Source organism: Lactuca virosa, chromosome 7 (assembly GCF_052849685.1).
Source record: "Lactuca virosa cultivar CGN04683 chromosome 7, Lactuca_virosa_CGN04683_v6, whole genome shotgun sequence".
Classification (NCBI taxonomy): Eukaryota; Viridiplantae; Streptophyta; class Magnoliopsida; order Asterales; family Asteraceae; genus Lactuca; species Lactuca virosa.
In genome coordinates, this window is record NC_136432.1 from 172,092,329 (window position 1) to 172,098,422 (window position 6,094).

Consider the following 6,094-nt stretch of genomic DNA (forward strand, 5'->3'; position numbering starts at 1 on the left):
AATTTGCACCGAAATCTGATGAAGGCATATTCCTTGGTTATTCCACTAACAAGGTTGCTTATCGAGTGCTCATCAGGCGTACAAGGCTGATCATTGAAAGCTTCGATGTGAAATTTGATGATTCTCACATCCGCAACGCCCCTCCATCCACTGAAACCACTGCAATAATGGAAAGTGATATTCCTGCCTCTTCAGGTCCTTTAATAATTGAAGTCAATTATGACTATCTTTTCGACCTTGTTGAAACGACGAAACTATCCAAAGTTCTTGTGTCACCCGCAGCTCAACAACAACATGCTGATGTTTCTGGACCATCTCTATCTGAAGTAGCATCTCTCAATACTTCCACCTCTCCGGTTGAGGGGGAAAGCTCTACTCCGGATCTAGCCGCCACCGTCGAGGTTCCAGTACCAGATGATACTCAAGCTCCTACCCGCAGAGAAGCATTACAATCAAACGTATCTTCGGATTCGGATGATGAAATCATAGAAAACATTGACACCAGCACCGACCCAAGGATTATCACTCTCCCATCCGCAGTCCAGGGGGAACCTTCTCAGGTTCCAGAGGAACTCCCATCAGCAATCCAGAGGGAACCTCTCCCAACCATTCAAGAAAACTCCACTCTCGTTCCAACAAACCAAGATGACTCAACAAGATGTTCTCAAATCCAGGGGGAACTGCCATCCCCCACCGCAACTTCTTCTGATATTCAAGATATTCCCTCTACCGCAGCTGCTGATCATCTGCAACCCCGTCTTCATGTATGGACGAAAGACCACCCACCAGGTCAAATCATTGGGAACCCATCCGCAGACATCTAAACTCGATCTTCCCAGGACCTATCTGATCACTGTCACTATGCAACATTCATGTCCTCGGTAGAGCCTAGAACGATCAAAGAAGCATTGCTTGAACCTGACTGGATAGCTGCAATGCAAGAAGAGCTAGAATAATTTCAAAGGAACAAAGTTTGGCAGCTCGTTCCAAAGCCACGTGGTCACTCCATTGTTGGCACTAGATGGGTGTTCAAAAACAAGCTAGATGAATCTGGTGCGGTAGTCAGAAACAAGGCAAGGCTAGTTGCAAAGGGGTATAGTCTACTTGAAGGCATTGACTACGATGAAACGTATGCTCCGGTAGCACGCATGGAAGCTATCCGGATCTTCCTTGCATACGCAACCCACAAGAACGTTAAGGTACACCAAATGGACGTTAAGAGTGCTTTCTCAATGGGGAACTAAAAGAAGAGGTCTATCTTCAGCAACCTCCAGGGTTTGAAAACGTTGAATTCCCAGACCACTGCTACAAGCTTGAAAAAGCAGTCTACGGTCTGAAGCAAGCCCCAAGAGCATGGTATGAGACTCTTTCTGAATTTCTCGTCTCATCCGGGTACAAGAGAGGAGTGATTGACCCCACGTTATTTAGAAAAGCTAATGGTGACCATCTTGTGCTTGTACAAATATATGTGGATGATATCATCTACGGTTCGACTGATCAAGGCATGGTGGATGAATTTGCTAAGCTCATGACCAACAAGTTCAAAATGAGCATGAATAGAGAGATCAATTTCTTTCTAGGACTTCAAGTGAAACAAATTCCGCAAGGGATATTCATTCATCAAGAGAAATACACCACTGAACTTTTATAGAAATATTCCATGGACAACTGTTCTTCTGCTAAGGTCCCCATGGCCTTCGGTTATAAGATCTCTGCTGATCCCGCAGGCGAATCTGTGGATCACAAGACATATCGAGGTATCATTGGTTCTTTGATGTACCTCACCGCAAGCAGGCCAGACATTGTTTTTGCAACTGGTGTATGTGCAAGATATCAGGCGGATCCAAAAGTGTCACATATGACCGTAGCCAAACAGATACTACGGTACCTGAAAGGAAGCAAATCTCTTGGTCTATGGTACCCTGCAGGCAATGGCTTCAGCCTGCAAGCTTTCACAGATGCGGATCATGCCGGATGCAGATTAGACCGCAAAAGTACTTCAGGAGGATGTCAATTTTTGGGTGGAAGACTTGTCAGCTGGTCTTCAAGAAAACAAAGTTGTGTTTCTCTTTCTACTGCAGAAGCTGAGTATGTGGCCGCAGCCAGTTGTTGCTCTCAAGTCCTTTAGATGAAAACTCAACTAATGGACTACGGGTATAGAATGCTGCGGATACCGATCTATTGTGACTCAGAAAGTGCTATTGCTATCTCTCACAATCCAATTCAGCACTCGAAGACTAAACATATTGAACTACGGTATCACTTCATCAAAGACCACATCTCAAAAGGTAACATTGAACTCATCTTTGTCCCTTCTCATGAAGAGATTGCTGATGTGTTCACAAAAGCGCTCGATTCCACAAAGCTTAACACCTTCCTGCAAATGTTAGGAATGATGAATCCAGACCCGTAATTCTTATTGAGTTGTTAGCTACCGCAGACCATCCTTGGTCTCCGTTGCGGTTCTAATTAAGAGTTATCTATGATAGATGGTTATGGTACCGCAGTCTAGGTACCGCAACCATATATTATACTTATCTCTCATGGGTCTTTATTGTTTGTTATTACTAATCTTTGTACAAGTGTTTCTCCTCAGTTCCTCACTGCAGTCTTTTCCTTGTCCATCCGCGATGATTTTCCAACCGCAATGAAATTTTCATCCGCGATGACTTTCCAACCACAATGAAATTTCCATCCGCGATGACTTTTCAACCGCAATGAAATTTCCATCCGCAATGACTTTCCAACCGCAATGAAATTTCCATCCGCAATGACTTTCCAACCGCAATGAAATTTCCATCCGCGATGATGTTTCCAACCGCAATGAAGTTTCCATCTGCGATCATCGTGATAATTTCTCAACTGTTTCATCAACCCTTGAATCTTTGTGTGCTATTTAATGATCCTTCATTAAGTTAAACATTAAAGACAAAAAACATTCTCTTTAGAAACTGTCTCATTCCCTTTCTGAATAAACCTGTGTCAGACCTATTTTAGGGATGATGACAAAAAGAACGTTTTCCCATAAACTCATCCTTAATTTGTCCTTTCCTCTCCCTAATACGTCCCATCCGTTACAACTTCCTCTCCCATCACCCCCACGATCACCTGACACATCGATTGAGGCCTGACTTTTCATTAAATGCAAACCCCTTTTAGTAAATCTCCCAAATCTTTTTTAAACCGTTTTAATTATTTGTGGATGAGATTTAATCCCATTTCAGAGTTTCCCCCCAAATATCAAACGACGTTTTACCCTATCTTTACCATTTACCTAGGGTTAAAAACTTTTCACCCCCTCCTTTATAAACCTATCTTCTTCCCCAAATTCACTTTACGCTTTCTGAATATCGATCATTCTCTCCAAAAAAAAAACCTTCAAGCACTCTGTTTTCTACTTCTTCTCAAAACCTTCAAGCTCCTACAATGGTGAAATCAGGTGCATCAAAGAAGCAATCTAAGGCTTCAGGCTCAGCGAATCCCACCGGTTCCGACTCTCCAACAATCGCATCAAGCAATTTTCGAGCAATATTTGAAGATCATCCTTCATATAATGCTCCCATCAAGCTTATGATCAAGTTTCTCAAGAACCACCCTCTGTTTGGCCCATTCGATGCATTTACAGACGTTGTTCCAGTTTCTACTCTCTTCAAATGTGCCTTTTCTGCTTATCGCCCACTGGAAAACACCCAAGAAGTTCACCTCAGCCTCATTAACGATTCTTTGGTCATCTTGTCCAAAGAAAAGTTCCTCTCAGCCATTAACCTTCTGGTTCATCCCTCCATCAAAATCTTCTCACCATCAATGGCTGACGTCACATCTGCCCTCTACCAGATGGGGTATCAAAAACCAATTCGAGGGATTGGTAGTTCAAGAAGAACCAACTGCCTGCGGTATGGCAAATCGTGTGTCACTTTGTCGTCCGCTGTCTATCCGGCAGAACTGGAGGCATTGACAACATGGGACTAAAGCTTTTGGAATTAGTATGGAGCATTTTCACCGGACACGACGTCAACTACGGGCAGATCCTATGGGACGATTTCCTTCAATACATTCCCAAGGAGAACCCGAAGGAGAACCCAACCGAGCTCACATTTGCAAGATTCTGGTCTCTCTGCATATCAGACCTACATGCGGACGCTGGAATAGACATGGGTAGTGACATCAACTTCTTCATCACTAAGGATCTTAAAAGGTACAACCCTTCTTTTGATCAAACTGTATTTGGACCGATACGCAGACTCCCTACTCATATTCTTTCTTCTCTTGGTCTTGATACTGCTGATGTCTCAGACCACATTGAGGCTACGGAGGGTATTGCCCCATACCCTTCTACCCCGCCTCTTCCATCCGCAGCCATTATCCCTGAGGGTACCGCAGTCCCCTCTTCCACTACAGTATCCAATCTTTCTCAAAGAAGAAAGCAGTTGGCAACCAAGAAGCAGAGAACCCCAAAGAAAAACGCTCCAAAACCAACCGCACCCTCCAAGAAAAGAAAAACCAAACCAGTCACACCTCCATCTGATAGTGACTCTGAGGATGCGCAACCGATTTCCATCCTTAAGAAACTGAAAACCACCACCACTGACTAAATGCGTGACCGGACCTATGCTGAAGACTCTCAAAAGGCTCCAATAGTCCTTAGGGTGGCTGCAGACCCATTCAACACCACCATCATTTTCCAGTCAGACTCAGAAACTGAGTCTGATTCACAACATCGTGGAGACTCCCCCCCAGTTCACTCCTAAGGGGATGATACTGGTGCACGCCCTAAGGTCTCCAGGGCTTCCCGACTGCATTTCTTTTCACCCGAGGAGTTGAGCTCCATTCTTTTGAACGTCACCCATACACTACAAACACCTTCCCACCCGCAGGGCACTTCTTCCGCCCATGCCAGAACTGAGCCGAGGCCACACTTGATCACGGGTCAAGGAGACCGAGGAAGCTCAGGAAATCCTACTCTGCTTACATCCTTTACAGGTGGTTTAGGCACGGTGAGCACAAATATGCTAGGATCCGTGGACCCGAAGGACACTTCGGTGCGCTTTTCAGGATTTGACGAAGACGATTCAAATGACTCATGGTTACGGTACACACCTGTTACCGAGTCAGAGAAAAAGAAGTATGATGCATTCAGAAGGGCATTCCAAGCCCGCAAGGAACAACAGATCAAGCAACAGCTGCAAAAGGAGCAGGAAATCCAACTCATGGCTAAATATTGGGCAAATGCCATCAGCAATGCCAGTACCGTAGCCACCATTCAAAAAGTTCAGAACTGGATGGATGAGATGGCTGAGACAATGTTAAAAGCTCAAGCTTCAGGTGCAGCCGCAGGTACCTCCAAAGTCCCTCCTACTCCAACTCCCAATCCAATTCCCACTCCTACAGTCAATCCATCACAAGAGGAAGGATCCACAGTTGAAATCAGCTCTGCTCCAACCTTCGGTCTTGATGATGACGATATCCAAGAGCATAACAAGCCAAACCCTTCAGAAGATGACCTTATGATGTTTGAAGAAGAAGAGGAGTCCAACGGTTCTCATCATTCGACTTCCAAGCCCAAAGAGAAGAAGAAAAAGAAGAAGAATGTTGTCTCCAGAAAAGATTTCCTAAGCCTTCAAGCCAAAGTCGATCAGATCTTGGCTGCGGTCAAGCCTACTCAACCGCAACCTGAAGACACCCCAGGACCGCAGTCACTGATTGAAAGAATAGAACGTCTGGAAACAAGGGAACGCATGGCTGCTGAACGAATCTCTCTCAAAGTAGAGATGGGGATCCGGTCCCTTGACAACAACCGCAAGGCTGACCATAAGGAATTCATGGCTGCAGCGGAACGCCTCATCTATGAGGTGACCGCAATCAAAACGGATCTCCAAGCGGCCATCGCGGATCAAGCCTCTCAGTCTAAGAAATTGATAGATGAGACTCATACTGCTTATGAGTCCACTATCTCTGTTCTTCAAGCCACAATTAACAGATTGCAGAAATCCCTGTCCTCCAACTTCCGTGGTCCAAAGATCCTCCAGCTCACAAAGGAAATCCACAAGCTGCTCTTCAGCTCCTCCGCACCTAACAATCAACAATTGGCAGAAGC